This window comes from Bubalus kerabau, chromosome 5 (assembly GCF_029407905.1).
Source record: "Bubalus kerabau isolate K-KA32 ecotype Philippines breed swamp buffalo chromosome 5, PCC_UOA_SB_1v2, whole genome shotgun sequence".
Taxonomy (NCBI): Eukaryota; Metazoa; Chordata; class Mammalia; order Artiodactyla; family Bovidae; genus Bubalus; species Bubalus kerabau.
In genome coordinates this window covers 115,224,783-115,244,574 of record NC_073628.1, presented here as the reverse complement: position 1 = coordinate 115,244,574, position 19,792 = coordinate 115,224,783, and the positions used below count along the sequence as shown (strand labels likewise).

General features: G+C 45.2%; 1 protein-coding gene across 17 annotated transcripts in view; it reads left to right on the top strand.

Annotated features, from left to right (window-relative positions):
• Positions 1-7,149: 7,149 nt before the first annotated feature.
• ANGPTL1 (angiopoietin like 1) overlaps positions 7,150-19,792 on the top strand; it is an 80,974-nt gene continuing 68,331 nt past the window's right edge. For 5 of the 17 annotated variants that reach the window (XM_055582790.1, XM_055582791.1, XM_055582770.1 and 2 more), the window contains exon 1: positions 7,150-7,571. The gene's annotated coding sequence lies outside the window, so the exon portion shown is untranslated. Of the gene's footprint in view, positions 7,576-9,312; positions 9,348-16,768; positions 17,831-18,267; positions 18,539-19,792 lie in introns of all 17 variants that reach the window. The other 12 variants (XM_055582776.1, XM_055582786.1, XM_055582782.1 and 9 more) reach the window with 7 other exon arrangements.

Sequence of the window (19,792 nt, the reverse complement as noted above, 5' to 3'; positions counted from 1 at the left end):
TCTCTCTATCCTCAATCAACAATATTTCTTGTCCAAATTTTACTCTCACTTCAAGTTTCAGCTTAAATAATGCTCTCTCTCCCAGGAAGTCTTTGCTGACTCCCCATCTGGAAATCATCTTCCCTAAACTCGCATGGCACCTTGTTTGCCTCTCTGTCACCGTTTTCCAGGCATCATGGTTATTTGCCTACGTGTGTACATGTCTTGTTTTTCTGGTGTGGAGCCATGTCTAATTTATCCCTACCTAACTGGCTCCCCTGGAGAAGGGAAAGGCTACCCACTCCAGTATTCTGGCCTGGAGAATTCCGTTGACTGTATAGTCCATGGGGTCACAAAGAGTCAGACACAATTGAGTGACTTTCAACTGGCTCCTGGCATAGTATATAGCACACTATAGGTGCCTGTTAAGAGTTGGTGGAGCTCCACTATGTGACTTCCTTCTCCTTGGAGGGACATGCCTGTACCAGGGCTCCATCCTATAGCTTATAGGAGAATCTGAGGTGGGGGCAACAATCCTCCCTGCCCCACCCTCCTACTCCTGACCTTCACAACCTCCCCACCCCCACCCCCACCTCTGCGCTTTCCTGGGAAGGGCCTGGTGAAGATGCACCTTTGGCCCTGCTGTTAATTCAAAACCTTGGGTGCTTCCCTGAATGTTGTCAGAAACAGACCCCCAGTACTCAGAGGGCAGGGAAAGACTAGGAAAGAGGCGGGCCATTGCAGATTAAATTGGTAGGTGGCAGATTTGATAAATGAGGGGACTGACATATAAGGCTTGTCTTGGGCAGCTTCAAGAAGAGTCGATCTTTGCACATTCCCTGCCAGAATCTTAAAAGTTTATACAGAGGGCTTAGCTGGGTTGAGTCACATATACTGTCCAGATGGTCTCAACAACAGCTCACTATTTCAAGGCTGTGTCCTTGGGCAGCTCCTAGTGCAGGGACCAGGGGAGAGGTGAGGGGTCTTTGATTCCCACATCTTCCTGATGACCTCCTCCAATGCCTGCTTGAGTAGACAGGGGCCCAGGAGCCTTCTCTGGACCAGACTTAATGCAAAGATCAAGTGAGGATGACTCCAAGTGTGCCAGAGACAAGGCCCTCCTAATGCTATTCTTCCAACCCTGGCTTGATGGGCAAAGCCATGAGTCATGGTTTTGGTCACTGTGTCCAGTCTTAGGACGTGCCACTGAGTCAGAAGACAGGTTGCTCTGCTCTTTCTCCCGCTGACGACCCTCTGGAAAGGAGTGCCTGGCAGCCCAGGCCTGGTTAAAGTGGAAGGGGTTAGTGAGTGTGTTACTTCCTCCTGAGGAGAAATCCACACATACTGAGTCTGCTTTCTCTCCAGAGAAGGTGGATAGTGGTAGACTGCAGACCCTTGAGTAGCTCATCTTAAACTCAGCAGAGCTTCAGTTTCCACATTTCTCCTGGTTTCCCCTCTCTTCCTTTCTGAAAGCATGATTGGAAAATGGGGGAGGCAGAATTTTTTTTAATGAATGACAATCTCCATTTTTCTGTGGGCAATTGCCCAGGGCAGACTTGGGAGCCAGGCCAGTGGAGCCAAAGTGCTGAAGAAATAAGGCGGTGAGGGCGAAGAACCCAGGAAGAGAGTCTGTCTCCTGGGTCTTCAACATGCCAAACATATGGCCTTGGGCAGCAGCTCCCCCACCAGCCCTCCATTATCACGTACCTCACTTTCACTACCAGAAAAAGGAGGAAGAATAAATGGTTCCTCTCTTTCAGACTTGCCTGGAGGATAAATTAGAGTGCAGAGGATGCAGGTGGTACTTCTGAAGACAATTTGAAGTCACAACATCCACCCCCAAACAGATACAGAAATGCTCTGAAAAATCAGAGAGCTGTATAAATGTAAGGGATCGATATTATCCATCCACTCCTTACCTCATACATTGAACACCTGGGACCTGTCGGGCAATGTGAGCAGTGCTGGGGCACAAAGGTGAGAGGTCCTAATCCTCAAGGAGGTCAGAGAGCAGTGTGGGAGATGGACAGACGGACACACACACAAATAACCAACACTAGACTTAAAGACACAGGTACAGGTGGATGTGAGAGAGACTGGGTGTTGAGATCCAGTAAAGCAAAGACTCCTTGGAGAAGGCGGCCCCAGCAGAAAGTTGAGGGGTAGGAGTTTACTAGGGGAAAATGGTTAGTGTGGGAGGGAAGGGCCTTCCAAGCACAGAAGTACAAGCACAGGTGATGTTTGGAGGTCTCTGGTGTACACGGTTGGGGGGAAGGGTGCAGGGCCAGGGGCTCTGAGAGAGGGCAGGGCAGGTCACAGAGGGCCTGGTAAGCCATGTGAGGAACTGCAGCATGCTCTGGAAATAGAGGATGTCATTGAAGGCTTGAAGCAGGTGAGTGCTGAGACCAGGCGTGGGGTATAGGGCACATGTGGCTGCAGTGTGCCCTGGAGGACTGCCACGCTGCAGCCTCCAGGACAGAGCCTGCTGAGGAGCCAGTGCCATCAGCATGGAAGCGAGATCATGGGAGACCCACATCAAGGTAGCAGAGGATGGGGAGCCTGTGTGGCCAGAGGCAGAGAAATGTCAGAAGTATTAAGGATGCTTAATGAATGAAGATGAAGTGAGCGGAGCTGGGGAAGATGGGAGGCGGGGAGGAGCACTGAGTAAGTGCGGCTGTGCAGATCCAGTGCCACTCTCAGAACTGGGGATGCAGGAGGGCATCAGGTTGTGGTGGAAGATGAAGAGTTCTGAGTATCTTGAGCTTCTTTCAAGTGAGAAATAGTGTTCCCTTTCTTTATACCAGTAATTTGTTTCATTGCATTTTGCTTTGTTGCAATAAAAATTCAGGTCATATAGAAAAGTATAGAAATGAATAAAATTTCCTCTCGATTCTACCACTCGGAGATAATCAACATATTGATGAATATTCTTCCAATTTTTTCTGATATTTTAATTGTTATTGTTTAGTCATTTAGTCCTGTTTGACTCTTTGCAACCCCATGGACTGTAGCCCGGCAGGTTCCTCTGTCCATGGGGTTCTTCAGGCAAGAATATTGTAGTGGGTTGTCATTTCCTACTCCAGGAAATCTTCCCGACTCAGGGATTGAACCTGAGTCTCTTGTGTCTCCTGTATTGGCAGGTAGATTCTTTACCACTGTGATAAATGATTATTTTTTAAAATTTGAAATAGAGTATATTACTGTTTTTAAAACTTTTGTTGCCCAGCTGTACCCTAGATCAATACAATCAGAGTCGCTGTGGGTTGGGGACTAGGCATCAGTGCTTTTTAAGGCTTCCTGATGATTCTAACAAGTAGCCAGTATTGAGAACAAGAGCCCTTAAAGATGAGATAGTACCAGACAGCAGAGCACAGGCAGCTTCTTATTGATTCCATGCTGCTCCTAAAGGCTCCATAAAGAACCCCAAATCTATGTATTAACAGGAGTCAGTGACCATAAGGTATCATAGACTTCTCCCTCATGCAATCAGACCGAGTCATGATTCAAAGAACTGAGGAAAAGCCTGTATTTTTAGATATTCTGCTCAAACCCAATGGATGCTTCGCCCTGGTGTGGAGTCACTTCAGTGGTCCGATTAATACATTAACACCTCAAGATGGGGCCTCTAAAGCTGGTCAGTGGCAATGAGCATGTCATCAATCACAGAGCAATGTTAACTTCAGAATCTAATAAGGAAAGGGATTCTGAACTCTTGGAACAGGCCTTCACCCTCCTAGAGAAAGAAAAGAAGGTGAAGAGGGAAAAGAGAGCCTCCGGTTCACATTAGAGTTTCAAGTCCAAGAATTGTAAACATGAATACACTGCCAAATCTCACTCTAAATATATTCCAATGATCTCATGTTTTCATATGCAGTGGAATCAAAAGAGGCATTTTTATTCATCTTGGATGACAGCATCTTGAGCTTTTATGGGAGCGTCCTAGTGGGATTCTTTTAACCAAGAGGGGCCAGTCAATACTCCAGCCATTTCAAATCACCACAATGGGCGCGTTAAGTGCCCTGAATGATAATTCTGTATCTTCTTGCAGCTTGGACCCTCAAATGTAACCCCGAATATCAGCAGCAGACCCCCCCACCCCATGGGGGAAAAGTCTCCAATCAGAGATCCTCTGAGGCGAGCCAAGAGCGGTTTTGGAGGGAGCAGTGCATATTTTGAGGTGATTAACATTTCGGTTTTGGCCTCTTCATCTGTATGAGCTTCATCTGTTACTCGTTTTCTCTTTGGCCAACGAGACCGCATCCAATGTCCCGCAGGAGAAGGCTGGAAATTTTTCTGAAAGCCCTTTTAGGTGAAGCCCAGTGAGAGGGCAAGTGAAGCTTCACTCCTTTTATGGCCGTACCTCAACATGAGAGGGAGGGAGACAGAGGGATATCATCTCTGTTCCCCTGAGACAGAGCCTGTGTGCGCCTCAGCACTAACTGAACAGAGTCGATCCTAAAACTGGCGACACCCTCAGTGACCCCTACCTAGGATGACAGGACCCTTCAGTACCCCTCAACCCCCTGCCAACCCAGACCCGCCTTCACCCCCCTGCCCCACCCCACTCTGGAGTCTTCCCTTCTGCCCTGTCAGAGCATAAATCAAGCAGCAGGGTAGCTTGGAAATATGACGAATACCTTGGCTGGCTCCAGCTTGAAAAGACAAGTGGGGAGAGGGAATCTAAAGTAACCAGGTTTGGCTGCAAGTGTGGCCAGAATTCAGTGTTCCTGGAGCTGGCCCCAGTGGCTCGGAGGGCTGGGCGCTGCCAGAGGCGTCTTCCCTGGGGGTAGCCCCAGAGCTCCACGTTTGGAGGAGGAGGAGAGCGCTTTGGTGTCCGTCAAGAACAGTATTCAGGAATCCTCGGACACTCCCTGAGTCCTCACTGTGAGCACTGAGACGAGGCGGACGGGTGGGGAGAGCTTTTCCTCCGCTGGGAGGGCCCTTGTCATGGCCCCAGGTTCGGATGTTGCTGTTTCCACAGGGAGCTTGCCCACAGTTGCTGTGTGTGATACTCGTGTGTGTGGGTGTGCACATCAGGGGCCGGCGAGGTGAGAGAGCCCCCAGAGCCCTTCTGAGGACCTAGGTCGACGGTGCCTCCAGGTCCTCGGTGTCACCCTCCTGCCTGCCGAGCAGATGGTCATCACAGGGCCCTGCAGCGGGCAGCTCCTGAGTGTCCACAGAGTTGTGGCTGCACTTGACAGGGTTCAGGCTTCAGGAGCTTCAGTGCAGAGACTCTTTTTGATTTGGTTTGTTTTGTTCTTGAGACTTGTGATGAGATTCTTCCAGTGGCCAACAGAAAAGAGATGTCTAGGCCGTTGCCCAGAGTGGTGGGGCCACAGTGACACTTCTCTGAGATGAGCTGTGGCAGAGATTTGGTCCCAGTCTCTGAGCACACACGTATCAGAAGGGCTGCCTCCCTCAAACTGGTAATCACATTAAAATGAGTCGCTCCTCTCTCCAATCCCCATACCTAAAAGCACTTCCCCCCACCCAGGCAATGCTTTATTGGGGATCCTGCTGCAGCAGGGGTGAGTGAGAACAAACAACAAGTTTCCTTGCTTGCTTGCTCACTGGGGGTGGGCCGAGCCTGTTCCTTATATGGGGTGAGGATAGGAGTGTGTCCAGGGGTCAGGCTGGAAGGGTGGGGTGGCTTTGGTGTTTTGCCCACTGCTTTGGTGGTGTTGAGTGCAGGGGGCATACTCAGTCCCCTGCTTTTGAATTCTCGAGGCCACAATACTGGAGTGGGTAACCTTTCCCTTCCCCAGGGGATCTTCCTAACCCAGGGATTGAACCCAGGTCTCCCGCATTGCAGGCTGATTCTTTACCAGCGGAGCCACAAGGGAAGCCCAAGGATACTGGAGTGGGTAGCCTGTCCCTTCTCCAGCAGATCTTCACAACCCAGGAAACGAACTGGGGTCTCCTGCATTGCAGGCAGATTCTTTACCAACTGAGCTATCAGGAAAGCCCTTGCTCCCTACACCCTGCTCTAAAAGCATCTTTCTAATGCCTTTTTTGGTTTGTTTTTTTAAGGGAAGAAGCCCCATGAGACCCTCCCTGCAAGAAGCCTGAACATTATCACCACCCCTCTCCTCTGTCCCCTCAAAGGCCTCTCCTGACCACAGTGTTAGTCCTGAGTTGGCTGGTAAAACAATTAGCTTTCCTCAGGGCATGGGCGGATCACCAAGTCAGGCCTCCAAGCAGGGGTTTCCTGTCACCAAAGCCACAATAATGCAAATCCATTTTTTATTAGGAGAAAATAAAACTCACAAGTGACATCAACTGAAAAATGTTCTTTGAGAGCAAGTTATTCCCATTTAAAGCTAAGCACATGACAGCTGGTGACTTTTAATGGAAAGTAAAATTTGTTGGTCTGAATTACTATCAAACCACTTGAGAATTTGTGTTTTTAATTTTTCTTTTTGGAGAAAGGCAGTGCTTTGGCGTCCAGAAGAGCAGAGGAGGGATGGAAAGGTCTAGTCTTGTCTCTGATTGTGGCCTTAAAAGACCCTGGACAATCTTTGGCAAAATCATGGTACAACATCTCTAGGTACATTAATTTCCTTCACCTTTTACTTAAAGCTCATTTAAGAAGCTGGTTAGAAACAAACCTCTCTGTTCTAGAATTCATTTGGGCTCTGTACCAAAACAACTGTATGTGTCCCAAAACCTGTCTACCATTTCCCTATTTAATGGAAAATATTTGGTACAAAAGAACCCAGTGGTATTTGCTATGGACTGAATGTATGTGTCCTCCCCAAATTCATAGTTTGAAAGTGAAAGAAATTGAAAGTGAAGTCACTCAGTACATCCGACTCTTTGCCACCCCATGGACTGTAGCCTACCAGGCTCCTCTGTCCATGGGATTTTCCAGGCAATAGTACTAGAGTGGACTGCTATTTCCTTCTCCAGGGGATCTTCCCGACCCAGGGATTGAACCTGGGTCTCCCGCATTGTAGACAGACGCTTTACCCTCTGAGCCACCAGGGAAATCCCTATAGTTTGAAATCTTAACTAATATGATGGTAGTTGGAGGAGAAGCTTTAGGGACATAATTAGGTTTAGATGAGGTCATGAGGGAGAGGCCCCTGTGATGGGATTAGTGCCTTTTTAAGAATGGGAAGAGACTAGAGCTCACCCCTCTCTCTCCAAGAAGCCCACTGTCTGCCAGCCAGAGCTCTCACTAGAAATAGAATCTGTTGGCACCTTAATCTTGGACTTCTCAGCCTCAAGAACTATAAGAAATAAAATACTGCTATTTAAACCAGTCAAGCTGTTAGGAGCTCTGTTACCACAAACTCCAGGGGATCAGCTATCTGTATACTTGAGCTGCATCAGACATAAAAGAACCATGTGAGACAGCCTCTGTATGACCAAATTTGTTTCAGGACAGTATAAATTCAGTTCCTCTTTCCCTCCAGAGTCTTCTAGCACTTTCAGATTCTAACACACATTTGCTGTCTTTGTGGGCAGTATAGAGAGCACCTCCAGAATTTGGGGACATGGTCAGAAGAAGTCAGGAATTGAAGAAGAATGCTACTAGAACCCTCATAATACATCTGAGATTAACCACTTGCAGATGTGACCTGTCTCAGGTAGGTTTTGCATATGCATTGTTGAGGATTTCATGGTTTGCTACATTAAGGTTCAGTTCAGGTCAGTCGCTCAGTCGTGTCCAACTCTTTGCGACCCCATGAATCGCAGCACGCCAGGCCTCCCTGTCCATCACAAACTCCCGATAAGTTTAGATAACTCAAAATTTATTGGAAAACTGAATTATATAAAGAAACGACAAACTAGATTGTAATAAGGTCACGTTATGTGAAGAGAATTAAATGGGTAGACATGAATAGCCCTGTATTGAGCCTAGAAAAAGGGGGTTAAAGAATAATCACATTGGTATTTATCCAGGAGTGTTGAAAGAATGGTAGAGAGGGCATTCCAAACTCTTCCAGAATCTGAGACACACACCCCTTAAAACCTTTTCCCTGATTTCTGCTTAACAAGTACTTTTCATAAAGTTTGATGCTGTTAAATGTGTATACATTAGGATTGTTGGGTCTTCTTAGAGTAGTGACCCCTTGTTCATTATGTGTCCTTCTTTATCCCTGATAACTTTCTTGCTTTGAAATCTGCTCTGATGCAAATTAAAGAGCCACTCCTTTGATTAGTGTTAGAATGGTATATCTACATGTGTCTTTATACTTAGTGCATTTCTTGTAGACAACCACTTGTTTGTTTCTTGTATTTTTATCTACTTTGGCAATTTTTGTCTTTTAATTAGTGCATGCAGACTACTGACATTCAAAGGGATTATTGATATGGTTGGATTAATATCTATTTTATTTGATACTGTTCTCAATTTGTTGCCCATGTTCCTTGAGGTTATTTGTCTTCCACTTTTTCTGCCTTTTGCAGTTTCAACTGAGCATTTTATATGATTCCATTTTCTCTTTCTTGGGATATCAGTTATACTTTTCTTTCTTTTCTTTTTTTAGTGGTTGCACTAGAGTCAGAATACACATTTACAATTAATACAAGCTCATTTTCAAATAACACTATACAATTTCTTGGGTCATGTGAATGACTAATAATAAGGAAATAATCCTAATTCCTCCCTGTCCCTTGTATCACTGATGTCACTCATTTCACTTATTATATAAGCATATTACATATATATATATATACATACACACACACATAGGTATATGTGTATGTATGTATATACATATATATAAGATGTATAAGGGCTTCCCTGGTGGCTTAGATGGTAAAGCGTCTGCCTATAATGAGGGAGACCCAGGTTTGATCCCTGGGTGGGGAAGATCCCCTGGAGAAGGAAATGGCAACCCACTCCAGTATTCTTGCTTGGAGAATTCCGCGGATTGAGGAGCCTGGTATAGGGGTTGCAAAGAGTCGGACACAAGCGACCGACTTCACTTCAAGATGTATATATGATAGATACATAAGCATTCATAATCAAATATTGTTCCTATTATTATTTTGAACAAGCTATTAGATCACTTAAGGAAAATAAAAAGTTTTTATAAAAAGTTTTATCATTATTCCTTCTTTGATGCTATTTCATTTTTTATGTAGAGCTGAGTTTCTGATCTATGTCAATTTTCTTCTTTTCAAAGAACTTTTAACTTTTCTTCCAAGGCAGGTCTGCAGGCAACACATTCCCTCAGTTTTGTTTGTCTAAGAAAGTCTATTTCTCAGTTATTTCTGAAGGATAATTCTTCAGAGTACAGAATTCTAGGTTGGTAGTTTTTCCCTCTCAAAACTTTTAATGTTTAACTCCACTCTCTTCTTGCTTGCATGGTTTCTGTGAAGAAGTGAGATTGATTCTTGTCTCTGATCCTCCTTAGGTAAGGTGTTTTTCTTCTGTTTCTTTCAGTATTTTTTCTTTACCTTTGCTTTCCAATAATTTGAAAATATATGCTCAGCTGTAGTTTTTCTGAGACATTCCTCTTGCTTGGTGTTCTCTGAGCTTCCTGGATCTGTGACTTGGTATCTAGCATTTGGGGGAAATTTTGTTCTTGTTTCAATATTTCTTCTGTTCCTTTTTCTCCTCTCCTTCTGGCATTTGTGTTACTCAGTTATATCTTTTGTAGTTGTCCAGAGACCCCAGATATTCTGGATTTTTTTTTCCTTAAGTTTTTCTTCTCTTTGCTTTTCAGTTTTGGAGATTTCTATCGAAATAGCCTCAAGCTCAAATATTCTTTTCTCAGCTGTGTCCAGTCTACTAATAAGCCCATCAAAGGCATTCTTCATTTCCATGTTTTTTTCATTTCTAGAATTTCTTTTGAGTTCTCTCTCAGGATTTCCATCTCTCTGCTTACATTGTCTATCTGTTCTTGCATGCTATTTTATCCATTAGTGCCCTTACCATATTAATCTCACATACATATACGATTACATGTTCTAAGTCATACATACATATAATACGTCTTTTAAATTTCTTGTCTGACACTCAATAATCGACTGACTTTATTAGCAAGATATGTGAAAAGATAAGTTCAAATAGAATTTATCTTCCTTGGAATCCAGCTGTAAAAAGAATAAGCTAAAATGCTGTTGTTTGATCTTTAGTTTCTGTCTGAACTGACTCTCTATGTCAGCCTGTTTTCTTTAGTGATGAGCAAGAAGTTCCATTTTACCATGGTTTTCCATACTCTGTCCTATGGCTTTTGTTTTCATTCAACATGTTATTTATTTGTCATGAAATAACATGCTATTTGGGGCTGATTAGAGCTTGCAGTGTTTACATTTATTCCCAATTATATAAATTAGAGGGCTTCCCAGGTAGCTGTGTGGTAAAGAATCCTCCTGCCAATGCAGGACACGCAGGTTCAATCCCTGGGTTGGGAAGATCCCCTGGAGAAGGAAATGACAACCTGCCTCAGTATTCTTGCCTGGGAAATCACATGGACAGAGAAGCCAAGTGGGTTACAGTCCATGGGGTCACAAAGAGTCAGACATGACTTACTGACTAAAAAACAATACACAAGTTAGAAGTATTATAGCAAATCACCATAATGGAACTATAAACCTCTTAAGCATCCTGTAACAACAACAAAAAATGCTAAACTTAAAATCATAGTAACAACTGTACTAGGCTTACCATGAGGCCTGGAGTGACAACCTGAGGGAGGAACACGTGCAGGAAAGAAGGGGCTTCAGCCAGACACACAAGAGAGAGGATCTTTGTTGCAGTCCTGGCTAGATGTGTGTGTGCAAGACCCTTCAACCAAGACTCTATTTCCTCATTTATAACAATGTTAACAATTCCTCTGGAGAAGGCAATGGCACCCCACTCCAGTACTCTTGCCTGGAAAATCCCATGGACAGAGGAACCTGGTAGGCTGCAGTCCACGGGGTCGCTAAGAGTCGGACACGACTGAGCGACTTCACTTTCACTTTCACTAACAATTCCTACCTCATGAGACTGGTTTAAGGATTACATAACATGACATATGCCAAATGTATGGCACAGTGCCCTGGAGGATGAAATGGGTGAAGTCTTACTGAAGGGCCCATCTAGTATTCTCAGATCCTTCTAGTATTCTCAGGCCTTGACCTCTATGGGTGGGTCTAAAGCATCCCAGATTCCCACCCAGAGCTCCATTACAGTTTAGCTCAGGTACACTCCGGTATAAACACAAAGGGATAAGAGGAGCCTGTATGGACAGTAGTATAAAATAAGGAACAGGACAGTTGACTGTCAAAATGCAACAATTCTGAACTTTTTGTTAGAAAGCTGCTGCTGCTGCTGCTAAGTTGCTTCAGTTGTGTCCGACTCTGTGTGACCCCAGAGACGGCGGCCCTCCAGGCGCCCCCCCCCGCCCCCCCCCACCCCCCACCCCCCGGCCCTGGGATTCTCCAGGCAAGAACACTGGAGTGCTTTGCCATTTCCTTCTCCAATGCATGAAAGTGAAAAGTGAAGTTGCTCAGTCGTGTCCGACTCTTAGCGACCCCATGGACTTCAGCCTACCAGGCTGCTCTGTCCATGGGATTTTCCAGGCAAGAGTACTGGAGTGGGGTGCCATGCTGTGTCCAAATTAACTTACGGGAAACTTGAAAGATATCACAATATAAATTTGCTTGATTGCACCTTCAGCTATTTGTCAGTGTCTAATGCTTTCCAGAGAGAGAGAGAGGGCCCAATAGCCACTTTCCACAGCAGTAAGTCCTCATAAAGCATGCTCATGGCTCAGGAGGTTGTAGCTGACCAAGGGAGCAGATTGTCATACTGGTGGTTCATCACTAGCAGTCATAAGCCTAGTGCCTGGCCTTGCACTTTGCATGCATTCTCTCATTCAACCTCATAACCCCAGGAAGGAAGAACCATTTCATGCTGATTTTATAGATGACGAAACAGGCTGGGAAGGTTAAGTACAATTGATAGGAGGAGGTGACTGAAATTGGCAATTGAACATGGAGGGTGCCAGGAGGTTCTACTTTTTTCTAGAAAGGGTATCGTATTGCCAGTGGGGACCAACATAGCCTGCCACTGAGCAATCACTCATCATTCCAGTTACTACTGGTTACCAGACAGCAGGGTATCTGGGTGCCTGGGGCAGAGGAGCAGACTTCCTTCAATCTTGTCCCTCCCACGCTCCTACTTTGGTCAGGCCCTCGTTCTCTCTCCCTTGGAGTGTTAACTACTCCCTGCCTGTTCTCTCAGCTTCCACCCTCAATTCCTCATCCTGGCAAAGTCCTGACCGTTGGATTCCAACCTACTTTTCCCACTTTGTGCCCTGGGTCTTGTCAGTGTGATCTGTTCCCAGCCTCAACTGTGTACTTCTGAGACAGACTGGGACCTGCGAAGAAAAGGCCAAAACCCCAACTGCCACTCTTGAGGTACAGGGAGCAAAAGCAGGGGACTGAGCTTGCATCACAGCACCATCAAGCGGATGGGCAGACCATCTAAGCCAGCCCTGAAGCCCAAACCTCCAATGGGCCCCTACGCTCACCCCATTTAAGAGACTGGCTCAGATCAACCCCCCACCCCCCCACCACCCCTCATCAGGGAGCAAGCAAGGGAAACTGTTTCTTGTTCTCACACCCTCCTGCTGTAATTGATTCCCAATAAAGCCTTGCCTGAAGTCCTTGTCTGGATTCCCCTGAACAACTTAACAATAAGAGACCAGAACCCAAGTCAGTTAACACTTCCAGTTCTTGCTTTCAATTCTCCTCTGGTCCTAAATCCTATCCACACAAAAATCTCCTCTCTTCCACCAAGCCTTTCCAAGCTCTGTGAGGCCATAGCATGGTGCTTTTCCTTCTGATTGAGCAGAACTTTTCTGATGTAACATGTACACGTGACATTTAAGCAATTCAGGATTGTTCATGATAATTATTTTAGTGTTTTGTATTTGTGGTGAGGTTGTAAACTCAAGGGACCAGATTCAGCATAGTGCGTGCAAGGCCCATAGGGAGGCTCTGGCCTGGCACAGACATTGGAAAACAAAAAAAATTACATTTGCATGTTGACAGCACATGAATTTCTTTAGCTAGAAACTGTCATAAGCAAGAATAACTAAAACAGGAAGCTGCTGGTTGTTCTTTCTTTGAGTCACATAATAAATCACAACATTATTTGCTGAGCTTTCATGCTGCTAGCTCTGGGCACGGAAATTGCTAGGTTATGGCTCTGAAAGCCAAGGTCTACCCGGGTTGAGAATGAGACTGATCAGAGTCTGAGTTCTGGCTCCGCCCCTTACTGGGTGACTTCACTGAATTCCTTAACCTCTTTGATTCTTCCTGTTGTTATCTGGGAAGAAGTATCCTTTCCTCCTAGAGTTGTTATAAGGAATACTGAGAGATTGTGTATAACATGAGTAAGATTATAACCAAGCCATTAGAGATTGTGTGATGAATCAAATTGACACGTTTCCATGAAACACACTGGGGACTTGGGAGTGGGGTCTGCAGGGACACAGTGACGAGACACAGGGCAGGACTAGAGGGGCTGGACTGAGGCGGGTGCTTAGTCACTTTGCTGAAAGTGGCTCTGGGGTCCAGGTGCCGGAACCTGGTGATGGGGAGCTGGTTGCCCCCAGACAGGGAAATGTGCCCCTTCTTCCCAGAGACCGCCCTTGTCTGACCTCAGCCGCAGGGTGAGAGCATCCACCTGTCTCACGCAGGTGATCACTGATCAGGCCCTCGGTCACTCCTGAGTGGCCTCTCCTCAGCCCTCATGTTCCCAGCCGGGCAGCCCTCAGAGACAGCCTCTCATTGGCCAGAACCTGGCAGAGAGCAGGCATTCAGCACATACTGGCTTTTATTGGACATTCCCAAGTACATACTTTCCAAGAATAAAAGAAGAAAGACTTCTTTCTAGACTGACTTGTTAACTAGCAAATGGACAATTAAGACGATGCAAGAAAGTCATTGGCAAAGGTCCAGGAAGCTTCTTTTCTTGAACTCCTCACAGAGGTGCAGTGGGTTACATTTTTGGACAGCCATTACGTAGCTCAGGGCAGATGGAAGAACAACAAGTACGAAAGAGAACTTGATTTGAGCAAGACTTTTGACTTTGTTTAGCCACTGTTTACTGGATACCATAGTAGCGTGCCTTGTCCTGCTGTGGTGTGTGAGGTGCCTCGTTCGTTAGCCAGTAAGGGTGAACGGAAATATTTGAGAGTAAAAGCCTAATCATTTTAAGACACATCAAAACAAAAGCAAGGAGGGAAACAATCTGGCTCTCACAGTTGATGAGAATTCAGCATCTCCGACGAAGCTGGTGCTGTCAGCAGAGGGAGAGCAGGGCCCCAAGGGAGCAGAGGGCCTGTTGCCGACACTGGACTGACCCCGCGAGGAGGCAGCTGCTTGGTCGCCGGCCTCCCTGTTGATTGGAGCAGCAGCAGGGGCCTGTGTCTGGTTTACCCAAGTAGAGGAACGGAGTGTTCCCTGTTGAGCAGAACAGCAGCTGACCTGGCTCCCAACAGAGACGGCTCAGGACACTCTAGCCGTGGGCAAGAGCAGAGGCTGATGGGGCTCCACGGCCCACCAGGGCGCCCAGTGTCAACACCTGAATCCTCCCTTTAATAATAACAACACCACATAAGGAAGAGGTGTTTCTTTCCCTTATTGTGAGACTGTTAATACCTCCTGGTTGTACTTCTAAAAATTAATAAATTGTGGGGGCACAAGCAGAAATCTTGCAAGAAATCTATTATGTTTTTGCAGCTCCATCATTCCTTACCAGCGCACAGAAGTCTTAAAAGTGGCCTGCCTTTTCCCCTTCTTCATTTTTTGTTTCCATCCCGTCTTTCTTTTCTCTATTCTTTTGTGTCTTCTTTCTTTTCTCCTCTCTTTCCCCTCTTTTCTTGTCTTAAAAATAAAAGATGATCACGATCTGTAAGGAGTTCAGAAGTTGGACCCTGCCAGGGTTGGGTTAATTCAGCAGCACAAGGAAATCACTAAGGACCTAGGTTCTTTCCATCTTTTCCCTCTGTTCTTGGAGACAGCTTTACTTCCAGGCCAGCTTCCTTCTTTGTCATAAAATGGGACCTTCTGTTTTAGGCTGCTCAAGAGATGAGTGGAGAAAATAGGTCAAAAGACTACGGGGATACTTCCCTGGTGGTCCAGTGGTTAAGAATCCGCCTGCTAATGCAGCGACATGGGTTTGATCCCTGGTCTGGAAAGATTACACATGCTGAGGGGCAACTAAAGCTCCTGAACCACAACTACTGAAACCCATGCACCCTAGAGCCCAAGCTCTGAGAAAAGAGAAGTCACTGCCATGTGAAGCCCTCACACAGCAACGAAGAGCAGCCCCTGCCCACTGCAACTAGAGTAAGCCTGCACACAGCAACAAAAACCCAGCACATCCAATAAATAAATAAATATCAAAAAAAAAAAAGACTATTGGGAGTGGTAGGGACTATGGCGCATTGGAGCAAATGACCTTGCTGATGGCTTCCAAATACAGAAGAGTTTTCTTCCTGTTGCTTCAAAATACTTTGTTGTTAGAGGGAGGAAAAGGGTATCCTGGAAGTTCTGAAATAACTGCTTTGTGAGTAAATATATTGTTGCTGCTGCTGCTAAGTCGCTTCAGTTGTGTCCAACTCTGTGCAACCCCATAGACAGCAGCCCACCAGGCTCCTTCATCCCTGGGATTCTCCAGGCAAGAACACTGGAGTGGGTTGCGATTTCCTTCTCCAATGCATGAAAGTGAAAAGTGAAAGTGAAGTCGTTCAGTCGTGTCCGACTCTTAGCGACCTCATGGACTGCAGCCTACCAGGCTCCCGTCCACAGGATTTTCCAGGCAAGAGTACTGGAGTGGGTTGCCATTTGTTGCAAGCAGTCAAAAATTGCTATTGCTCCAGTTCTGCAGAGGTCAGCACTGAGCTGCAGGGACAGGAGATGGGCCAGAGATCAAATATGCGTGAAGCGTCCTCAGTCCTTGCCTCTCTGCCATGCCACAGCTGCTGGGAACCCTGTGGCTGCCCAGGCACAAGCTTGGCCTCCTCCCTCTCATCCTGAGCTTCCTCAGAGTTTTGGGGTGCTGTCTTCTCCTTTTGTGCCCTCTTACCACCTGGCACAGATGCTCACACTCTGGACAGCACCCCATCCACCACATTCATAGCATGAAGTTGCACACTCACAGCCTAGTGTGCATTAAAGATGGATCCTCTCATCTTCCCCTCCTAACCTAGTTTCTCATTTCCAGTGGTTCTCAACGTATGGCCTGCAAACCAGCAGCATCAGCAGCATCTGGAACCTTGTAAGAAATGTACATTTTTAGGTCCCACCCCAAAACTGCTGAATCAGAAACTCTGGGGGATGGGACCCAGCAATTAAAGTCTTAACCAGCCCTCCAGGGGATTCTTATGCCTTTGGATGTTTGAAAGCCACTGTCCTAAAGCCTCTGCGGTGTTTAGAGACCAACAACCTAAATGTTGGTTTTTAACCCTGGCTCACATTTGTGTCATCTGAGAGGCTTAGTGCCCCCTGCCCCGACTGCTCCCATGCATATGGGGTTGGTCTGGTGTGTAGCCCAGGCCTTGAAATTTTTAAAAGTTCCTTGGATGATTCTGAACTGCAGCCAAGGTTGAGAATCAATGATCTAAACAAATATGAAGGGAGACAACATACTGTAAATGAGTAGACATCCAAAAGTGAGACAACTGACAAAATATGTAAGGGGGGGAAAAGGTTAATATGAGAGGATAAACTGTCATTCGAGACCCAAAGAAAGGCAATGCCAAAGAATGCTCAAACTACTGCACAACTGCACTCATCTCACACGCTAGTAAAGTAACACTAAAAATTCTCCAAGCCAGGCTTCAGCAATACGTGATCTGTGAACTTCCAGATGTTCAAGCTGGTTTTAGAAAAGGCAGAGGAACCAGAGATCAAATTGCCAACATCCGCTGGATCACTGAAAAAGCAAGAGAGTTCCAGAAAAACATCTATTTCTGCTTTATTGACTATGCCAAAGCCTTTGACTGGGTGGATCATAATAAACTGTGGAAAATTCTGAAAGAGATGGGAATACCAGACCACCTGACCTGCCTCTTGAGAAAACTGTATGCAGGTCAGGAAGCAACAGTTAGAACTGGACATGGAACAACAGACTGGTTCCAAATAGGAAAAGGAGTACGTCAAGGCTGTATATTGTCACCCTGCTTATTTAACTTACATGCAGAGTAAGTACATCATGAGAAATGCTGGGCTGGAAGAAGCACAAGCTGGAATCAAGATTGCTGGGAGAAATATCAATAACCTCAGATATGCAGATGACACCACCCTTATGGCAGAAAGTGAAGAGGAACTAAAAAGCCTCTTGATGAAAGTGAAAGAGGAGAGGGAAGAAGTTGGCTTAAAGCTCAACATTCAGAAAACAAAGATCATGGCATCCGGTCCCATCACTTCATGGCAAATAGATGGGGAAGCAGTGGAAATAGTGGCTGACTTTATTTTTTAGGGTTCCAAAATCACTGTAGATGGTGATTGCAGCCATGAAATTAAAAGACGCTTACTTCTTGGAAGGAAAACTATGACCAACCTAGACTGCAAATTAAAAAGCAGAGATATTTCTTTGCCATCAAAGGTCCATCTAGTCAAGCTATGGCTTTTCCAATAGTCATGTATGGATGTGTGAGTTGGACTATAAAGAAAGCTGAGTGCCGAAGAATTGATGCTTTTGAACCGTGGTGTTGGAGAAGACTCTTGCGAGTCCCTTGGACTGCAAGGAGATCCAACCAGTCCATCCTAAAGGAGATCAGTCCTGAGTGTTCATTGGAAGGACTGATGCTGAAGCTGAAACTCCAATACTTTGGCCACCTGATGTGAAGAGCTGACTAATTTGAAAAGATCCTGATGCTGGGAAAGTTTGAAGGTGATAGGAGAAGGGGATGACAGAGGATGAGATGGTTGGATGCTATCACTGACTCAATGGACATGAGTTTTTTGTAAACACCGGGATTTGGTGATGGACAGGGAAGCCTAGCGTGGTGCAGCCCATGGGGTCATAAAGAGTAAATTGTAAATCGCTCAGGAGCGATTGAATTGAACCGATTGAGAAGTATAAAAAAAGAGATGATCTGTTTTAGACACTATGACAGATAACCCACTCCTATGATTTAAATTAGGCTGAAAAGCTCATTACCTCTTTTGGGAATGAGTATATACTGATGGGTTTCCCAAGGCTGTAGGTGTTATATGAAAAGTTCTCTTTACTGCTTCAAAACACACAGCTCACTATGGTATAAGACACTTCCATCATTTAATACGTTCTGTCACTGTCCTTTTCCTTTTTCACGGTTTGGATGGCAGGTACTTGAGCTTGAAATGCCAACAGAAAATGTCAAGTTATCATCACACGTCTGATGGACCACTGTGAGAGTCCCTTTAGAGCAGAAGGCCCTCCTACTGGAAGTAAGCGCAAAGAACAAAAGGCATCCATGGATGATTTTAACCAAAGAGGAAACACGAATACAAGCCTCTTCTTAAAGGAGAAACATGGAACCAGAAATGAGTCTTCCTTTAAGAGTCTGGGAATTTTAATTTAGTAAAACTAAGGAATCACAGAAAATTTGTCACTCAAGTAAGTTCATGAATTATCTTGATTTAGAATGAGACATAGAACATAATTAGTTATGTCACAGCAAGTTAGGCTAGAATCAAAGGTTTCAATTCAAACTACATCAGGTCATATTCTCAACTTTTTTGTAGGCTGTCTATACCAAAGATCCAGGTAGATATGACCACAACCAAAAGTACAGTTATTTAATCTCTTTCAACATAGAAATCCCAATCCTGTATTCGTGTGGTTAAGATTTGCTAACACATCATTGAGGTTGCACTAGGTCATAAAACATGGCTACTGTAGAACTCAGTGGTCAACAGAGGTTCACTGATTGTACTTCTTGTTTGTACTTACTGATAATTGCTTAAGAAGTAAGAAACTCACTGTGAATCTCCAGGTTTTTCTTCCATGCCTAATGGAAAAGGATTCCGTTTTCATGTTAAAATCTCAGAATAGTTTCTGTCAATAAAAACAGCAACTTGTCTTTCTTCTGCAACAGCTCAATATAGATGCTAACAGTTTCCAAACCTTAACTGTATGAACAACTTGGTTTTGACAATTAGGCAATAACAAAGCAAATTCAGTCACTTATTTTCACTTGAGCCTGGGCTATGGGCAAATCAGACCAAAGTGAATTCAAAGTTCAGTGTGCACCAGGCACTGTCCTCATATTCTGATTTAGGCGATTTGGGGGTGGTGTTCAGAAGTCTTCACTGAACAAGCAACAGGTGGGTGAAATACGGATCTTAATAATCAACAATAATAAAGTAGGGTTCTTTTTTTAGGTGGCTGTCCTTCAGGTTTTTCTCTACTTGCCAGTTTGTCTATAATGAATATACCTGGTTTATTTCTTCATTTAGTTTACTAAGGTTTATAAGACACTTCTCAGTTCACTATGACTTAACTAGGCAAATACCTCTTCCTTCTTCTCCCCTTCACCTCTCATCCCACTCTCCGTGACTGATCCCAGCTCTCCTAACACTGACAGTTCTTCCTGGTGCTGGCTCTGCTCATGGGGCTTTAGAGGCATGAGCTAAGGTGAGCCGCACAACTCTCTGAGGTGGGCTTGTCGCTGTGATCATTTTACAGAAGAGGAAACTGAGGAAGAAGGTTAAATCACTTTCTCAAGATCACGCAGCTAGTAAGCGGTCCAGGGCCGGAATTCTGAATTCTTATGCTCTGTATACGTACACAATCTCTGTAATACTGCCCAGATGCTCTCTGGCACTGCCTCACCAGTTTGACAGGTTTAATGAGACAGCTCTTCCATGA